Source organism: Neofelis nebulosa, chromosome 13 (assembly GCF_028018385.1).
Source record: "Neofelis nebulosa isolate mNeoNeb1 chromosome 13, mNeoNeb1.pri, whole genome shotgun sequence".
NCBI lineage: Eukaryota > Metazoa > Chordata > Mammalia > Carnivora > Felidae > Neofelis > Neofelis nebulosa.
Genome location: NC_080794.1, coordinates 28,856,528 through 28,864,742, shown reverse-complemented (window position 1 = coordinate 28,864,742; position 8,215 = coordinate 28,856,528). Strand labels below are relative to the sequence as shown.

The 8,215-nt window shown below is 45.6% G+C and overlaps 1 pseudogene; it reads right to left on the bottom strand.

The window, feature by feature from the left end:
- Positions 1 to 3,223: 3,223 nt before the first annotated feature.
- LOC131492375 (small ribosomal subunit protein uS2-like) lies at positions 3,224 to 4,539 on the bottom strand (annotated as a pseudogene).
- Between the last annotated feature and the right edge of the window lie 3,676 nt (positions 4,540 to 8,215).

Here is an 8,215-nt window from a genome sequence, read left to right as displayed (position 1 = left end):
GAGAGAGCGGGAGAGAGAGAATCTTAAGCAGGCTCTACGCTCACCAAGGAGCCCAATGCGGGGCTCAGTCTCCCAACCCTGGGATCAGGACCTGAGCCAAAATTGAGAGTCAGACGCTCAACCGACTGAGCCACCCATGCGCCCTGGGCAGGATACTATCTTAAAGCTCTTTGTATGCCCCCAGTGATGCCAAGGACAGTGCCTTGCACACCATAGTTTGTTAATTGGTTCCCAGCTCTCACCCACTCCACGTCTGAATTGCAAGTGCTCCTTGTAAGAGGAGCTGGGCAGGGTTATTCGCTGGCATTGAATAGGAATTCCCTTGCCACCCCCCACCCCCTTATTCTAAAACCTTTAGTTTTTCTAATTACTTGTCTTTGAAGCTCTCCCCTGTTATGGCTTTGTTTCGTGTCAACTTGGCTAAGCTGGTAGTGTTTCCCAGAATCCCTTGCCCTGCATGGCTCCAGGTCAGGCCTGGCCACAAGGGGCATTTGCTTGATACTGAGAAGGCAGAGGGGAAGCAGTGGCAACACAGGACAGGTGGAGAGCGCCAGGCGGGCCCCTGAGTGCACGCTCACCCGGAGGCTCGTCCTGTTGGCCAGCAGCCGCACCTGAGCCTGCTTCTCTTCCAGCTCCCACCCAGGCCCCTCCTACAGACTCCGTGAGCCACAGGCTTGCTGTGCATGCAGGCCCACAGAGAAGGTGCCAGCTTTTGCAGGAGCCCTATGCTGTCCGAGTTGAGGCCATGAGAGCCATGGGTTCCAGCCTGTGCTCATTGGTTCCAGTGCTTCCCGCACTTCCAGTTTGGGTAGCTTCCCCCACTTTAAGTCCCATGTCCCCTCCTGATTACCAGGGCTGCTGACCGACAGTGAGCTGAGGCCCCCAGCAGATGCAGAGGCGACAACCTGCCGTTGCCTCCTCCAGTTCCCATAGTTGTGCAAGGTCTAACCTTTATGACAAATGCCTTGTTCTGTGTTACTGAGAGCATCTCTGATCAAACTAGCTGCTGCAGTCATCGTCCCAGTTCCCCAGGGTCCAGTGTCCTTGGTCACGTGGCTGCCCCACAGAAATGTGTTCATGGAGATTGGGCAAAGTCACCATCAAAGCAGGAAGAAGCCTAAGATTGGCCAGCCCCTCATAACCCTTTCTGATTTCCTTCCCACAAGACTGTGGTGTTGTTTCTGGAGGCAGGAGCTAGATCAGATCTGACTCGTAGTGAAACCCAGTGTAAAAGGCCACAGAGTTACTCAGGGCTGTATCTGCCTGAGCAAACTTGAGCTGAACTCAACTCTGCTCTCACTGCTTTTGGAGGTTGTGTGGCCACCCCCACCCCTTTATGGTTGCTCTCAGATGTCACTGGCCTCCAGCTGCTGTGCATGGAGCTGGGCTTGTGATTAGTCACAGTCAGACTAGAGTAAGGTCTTGCCTATAGTAAGCGCTATGATCCCAGAGGCTCTGAAGACTGATGCTCAAAGGTATCTGCCTTCATCCAGGTGTTTTAAAGTCTAAAATTTCACCATTAGAGAGTCATTCCTTTGGATTACTCTCCTGATGTTTGTTATTAAAATGACATACACCTTTGGTAAAGGGATCATCTGCAGAGTGCAGTGGAAAGAACATGATTTCTGGAATTATCTAGCTCTGAATGCTGTGAGACTTTGATAAAATAATTACTAATCCTTTCAAGCTACAGTTTCTGCCTATTAAAATGAGAATAATAATATCCAATTTGGTGTATGTCAGTCTGTTTAGGCTATAATAACAAAAATATCATTGACTGAGTGGTTTATCAACAACAGAGATTTATTCTCACATTCTGGAGGCTGGGAAGTCCAAGATCAAGATCCAGACAGGTTCTGTGTCTGGTGAGGTCCTGCTTCCTTGTTCAAAGATCATCATCTCGCTGTGTCCTCATGTGGTGGAGGGGGCAAAGAACCTCTCCAAGGGCCCTTTTATAGGACACTAATCTCATTCATGAGGGCTCTATTTCACATCACCTCCTATCCCCCCAGAGACCCCACCTCCTGATATCATCACAATGGGGGTTTGGATTTCAACATATGAATTTCAGGGGACACAGGCATGCAAGTCCCTCATAGTATAGAAGCTAACAAATGTGAAAAGGAACTGGCACAATGCCTGGCACACAGGTGATGTTGAGTGAATGTTAGCATTTACTACGGATTCCCTTTCCGTGAACTGAGTAGTGCACTAGAATTTTTGGTAGGGTGCTGGGTGTGTGCCACCATTGCTGTGTTCTCGTCACAGCTGGGACCTAGCAGGGGAGTGCGTGAGGTTTTGCTAGGAATGTGTGTCCATGTGTTTCAATGGGGTAGGAGGGGAGGGAGAGACAGGGACAGAGACAGAGATGAGAGAGAGAGTTTTAGAAGAGAGAAAGGTCACCAGAAGAAGAGATGAATAGATTATTTCAAAAAACTGGATTGTTTCCATCTGCTTTTCTCTACTTCCATTGCCACTATCCTAATTCAAGGTCATCCTCTCTGTCCTGGATTACTTCAATAGACTTACCTGGTTCTTTTGGTTTTATTCTTATTTCTTTTGAGTTTGTTCTCTTCTTGGAAACTTTGGAAACTTTTTGAAAATGTAAATTAGATCTTACTTAAAACCCTGAGAACACATTAACTCTTTGTATTATTCTTGGCATCTGATCGTCCTGGTCCCAGTCTACCCCTCCTCCCCTCAGCTTCATTTCCTTCTTCTCCCCCCTCACTCATTATAGGTTAGCCACCAGAATTCTCCCAGAATCCGGGATCAATGAGCGCAAAGCCTTGCCCATGCTTCTGTCTCCCCTACTCCCCCTGCCCCTTTCCTCCTTCCCTTCCTCTCTCCTTCATTCTTCTGACAGCCTTCATATCTTTGTTCATATGTGATTTTCTCAGGAACACTGTTCTCCTAGGCCCACCTCTTATTCTTTCTTAAGGAAGATCTCTTCTTTGCTTTTCTCCTTAGAGCCTGTGTCACATTTCAGAATCATGGGATTACGTGAATAGTTGCTTTCTGAAACACAACAGTCTTGTTCCCTGTTGTATTGCCAGCAGCCAGCGCATTGCCGGACACACACAAGTTTCCATAATGCTGGTTAATGGTGAGTAAATATTCCACATCATAATCCTGGGATAAACCTAACTGTATGGAATTCACATTTTTTTCAACTTTTAGAAACTGTTTATTTTCTTTCTACCTTATTTCCATTTTGCTTGCCTTTGTGGAAGAGCTACTGAACACCACTCAATGGTTGTTCCTATCCATCTGGTGGCCTGAGCAGTGGGAGCTGGGGGGCTGAGCACCTGAGTCTTCAATAGGGAACTGCCAAGTAGGTACAGAGTGGACCTGCCCGCCTTCAGACGTGAACTGAGGAGCTGGAACGGCCCATTCATCTGGAAATTCCTCTTTGGTCACAGCCTTTTTTTTTTAAGTTTATTTATTTATTCTAAGAGAGACAGAGAGAGAGAGAGAGAGAGAGAGAGAGAGAGAGAGAGAGAAGGGGGTGGGGCAGAGAAAGAAGGAGAGAGAGAGAATTCTAAGCAGGCTCTGAGCTGTCAGTGCGATGTGAAGCCAGACGTGGGGCTCAAACTCACGAACCATGAGATGGTGACCTGAGCTGAAATCAAGAGTTGGATGCTTAACCCACTGAGCCACCCAGGCGCCCCAGGTCACAGCCTTTTAGTAGTAGCCTGATCTTCCTTTTCAGTCTCTTCAGGCTCTCTGTAGAAGTACAGATCAGACAGACCTCCCGTGGGTGTTCATGGGAGATGGTGCCATGTGTGTGCAGAACTTTCTGGGCCAGCATCCGCCACGTCCGACCCACTGAGTGAGCTTTCTTGCTGTTGCAAGGAATGACAATGTCCACACAGTGCAGAGGAGAGTCTGTGTTACCCAGAGCGGTGGTAGGTGGGTTAACAGAAGATGCCCCTGAGAGAGGCTGGTGGTCAACACTGGGATCAGTAACCATCAGAAGACACTGGGGAGGCTGCCTGCATCTGGTTAGTGAAGGTTCCAGGAGTGAAGCGGCCCACGATAGGAGTGGCTCTGGTGGCAGCAGCAAACTTCAGCACAGCCCATGGGCGGGTATTCCTGGAATATATGACGCTCTCACTACCTGGGATTTCAATGGCAACAATGGCACGAGCTGTCAGCAGAAGCTTCTCCCAGGCTCTCTTCAGATTTATGGTGTAGATGCCATCACTTTTCCTTCTGCAGATGTACTGTTCCATTTGAAAGTCAAGGTTGGTGCCTCTGAGTGGGTTCCTGCTGTGGGTTCCTCCTCTGCTTGCAGGATGTCAAGGGCTCTGGACACTATGAATGTTCCCTTTAAGTTACAATGGGAATGCAGAACCATGCCCTGTGGGCCCCTCTCTGGGCAGCGCAGAAAAAGGTGGAATTTGCATTTTTTCTCCTCACAGATGGGTCATAGTTCTTAGGTTTGCAAATCCCAGAATCTTAGAAAAGCCACCCAGAAAACTGAGATCCTGTTTATCTCTATATTTAATTTTTTGTTTCCTTAGTTTTCTTTTTAAAATTGAGACATATAACTTAACACAGAGTAAACTGCATAAATATTAAATGCATAGATGGTGAGTTTTTCGTTCGTATACATCCATGGAACCAGCACCCCAGTCAAGATCATCCCAGAATCCAGTAGGTTCCTTTGTACCCTTCTGGTTCCCTAACACCCTCCCTGCTCTCCCTGGCCTGGTGAGCTGACATCCGCTGATTTCCAGCTCTCTAGGCTATCCTTGTCTACTTCACACCCTCATGTACATGGGATCATATGGTGTATATGTTTCTTGTTTCTGGCTTCTTTTCCTCAGTATGTTTTGAGATCCTCTCAAGTTGCTGTGTATAGTGATACTTCCTTGTTTCACTCTGCTTTTGCTTAATTAGTGAGTATTATTTTGTTGAGCACATACACCACAATTAATCCATTTTACTATTGCCAGACATTCCGCCGTTTGCATCTTTGGGCTGTCATGAGTGAAGCTGCTTTGGACATTCTTGCACACATGTTTTGGTGAGCCTGTTGCTGGGGATAGAATGAGGAGTGGAATTGGTGGATCTTTGTCTTTAAACGAGGTTCTTTTGTCCTATGTTCTTATGTCTTATGTCCTTCAAAAAATCCTGGCACATCTCAATCTGAACTTACAACTGAGATAAGCCATGGGTGCACTAGGCTTCTTGCCTGTGAGGAATCCTTTCTGTGGCTGTAAGGGCATTTCCAGGGTTTGTGTCAAAGTCATTTTACTATTTGACACTGACCCTATGTGATAGGCCTAAGCAACATAACATCATAATCTGAAGGGGGTTCTGCCAGTTGAAGCCTAGGCAGCCTGAGTCATCTCAGAAATGGACCTCTCAGCTAATAAGAATCCACTCTTTGTTTAAATCAGTGACCCACAGAAACATTTCCAGGACACTGTTTTTCAAATACAGTGATCCTAAGGCAATAGTTTTTGGCAGTTCCTGTAAAATGCTATAGCTGTTACTTACTAATGCGCCCTTGATTTGCTGACTGATACTACAGTTGGCAGGAAAATTGACTGTTTGCTATATCCTAGTCAGGGGAGACTTTCTGACATAACCTTGTAGTGATTTTTTTCCCCTATCAACAGAAGCACATAGGGTAATAAGCTGTGACTATTGAACAACATTCACCAAATTCTGCGTGCCCTTTTCCCAAAAGATACATTACACCAAAGGAGGAAAAAATGCAACGCCTGTAGATTCTTTCACTAAAAGTCTCCTTATCCAGAAAGGGTGCTTGCTTCATGTTTCATACTTCTTCCAGAGAGTTTGCAAGCATCCTTCAATGCCCTTAAAGAGGTAAGAAAAACTCAGAGTCTGTTCCAGGAGAGGTGACACGTGTAGTTGGAGTACCTTCCTCATTGGAGGCAGTGGACCTATTGCTTCCCTAAACCACAGACAGGGCTGAGACCTCCCCATAGCTCCTTCTAAGAACTCAAAAGGCTCATCAGCTTGGGGGTGGGGGGAGCTAGGATCACCCAGCAGGGGAAGAATAAAATGTTCAGTAGAGAGGTGGAAGCATATAGGAAATATCTGAATCATGCTCAAAGTGGAAACTCAGAGACAACCACGTTATTTGGACACCTGGCTCCTGCAACATCCTTCTCATTGCAGTGAAAAGCACCCCAGGAACAGGAGGCAGCCCCCAGTTTTGGCTAAATTCTAAAATAACATTAAATGATTTCATTCCATGCTCACTAGAAGCCTACTAGAAGCAGATGTTACCATCACCCCCAATTCTAAGTGGTGGAATGGGAATTTGAACTAGGCAGTCAAACTCTAGAGCCCACAGGGGTTCCAGTACAAGGTGACACCCTCCATTCTCCACCCTACCTTTTTTAAACTTCATCTGAAAATATCACACAAGGTCAACTTTACCACATAGAGGAGATAAAGAAACAAATAAATATGAGGGAGGAGGAAATGGAAAATACAACTCCCACTAGGGTCTGGCTATTAATGTGTCTGCACTGTTCCTACACTTGAATAGATCTGGTTCTGAGTCTGCTACTGAAAAGGAACCAAAAATGACCTTGAATTGAAACTCTTGCATAGGAAGGTGACGTGATGAGCTCAGAGAGACCACAGCACATCTCTGCAAGGGCTCTGAGCACCACCGTCATGGTTGCTTCCAGTTGGCTAGGCGGGGGGTGCTGCCTAGGTGGTTTCCAGTTCCGATGAACTTCCTGACTGCCAACGCCAGGCTTGGGGTTTCCTCTCTACCGAGTGGAGAAGATGGGAGGTGATATGGCCTTTCCAAGGGGGAGACTTTTCCATCAGTGACTTCTTAAGGTGTGTTTGTGGAGGCAGAACCTCAGTTAACACGAGCATGGGGCAGGATTCTCTGGAGCAAATACCAGTGTCAACCAAGCCCTCCCTGACCTCATTTCCTCTTGTTCTTATCTTCTCTGCTTCAACCACATTCGCCCTTTTGCTCTTCCCAGAACATGTCAGGCACATTCCTGCCTCAGGGCCTTTGCACATGCTTTGTTTTGCCTGGAAAGTTTTCCCCTAGATATCCCTTGATATGACTTGTGTTCTGTCTCAAACCTTTCCTCAAACATCTCCTTCTCAGCAAGACCTTCCCTAGTTACGTATTCTAGCCACAATTGCATTCTGAACTCCAACACTCCCCCCACACCAACACACACACCAACACACACACACACACACACACACACACACACACACACACACTCCCTCTCCCATTCCTTGTTTCAGTTTTCTCAGCACATCCCACTATACCATCTACCATACATTTTACTGACTTCTCCCGTTTTTGGACTGTCTCGCCCTGCTGAAAGTAAACTCTGTGAAGCAAGGATTTTTGTCTGTTTGGATGTGTATCCCAGCACCTAGAATCCTGTGTATCCAGTGCTCAATAAAAAAGTGTTGCATGAATTAGCAAGTGAATTAATGCATCCTAACTCTGCCATTCAAAAACCAGGCAACCGTTCACAAATTAGTTAACTTTTTCTATGCCTCATTTCTGCAACTGTAAAATTGGGACGATAATTCCTACCTTCGTGTTGTGAGTTTCAAACAAAATTATAAAAGGGTATACCAGCACAATTCTTGCATGTACTTAGTGATTTACTTTGTGAGTTTAATGAAAGTAATACAAATAATAGTAGCAAACATTTGTAGATTATTTCCTCTGAGCCAGGTGCTGCTTTAATCATTTAACATACCTTGATTCATTTAAGTCTTACAACATCCTATAAGGTGTGTACTATTATTGTCATCATCCTTACTTGAGAAATAAAGAAACTGCAGAGGAAATTTGCCCAAGGCCACATGACTAGAAAATCATTGAATGTGGATTTGAATTCAGGTCCATCTGTCTCCAAAGTCCATAACTTAACCACATCACCCACTGCTTCCCCATGGCAAGAAGACATAATTTATATAATACAGGTGTTTCATTTTTAAACTACTAGAGTGTGTTCATGGATCATGCTTGATAATCATTCAATTTCCAAATCAATTGGAATATTTAGATAGTGGCCAAATTGGATTTAACTCTAAGCTACGAAATATCTTTGGCCATGAAATATTACCATTGAAGAGATACTTGGAAACTGGGTTTTATTTAGACACAGTCTACATGACCCAATACATTTACATTTTTAGATAGAGAGCAGTGTCACTTAGTTTCCAAAGCTGAATGGAA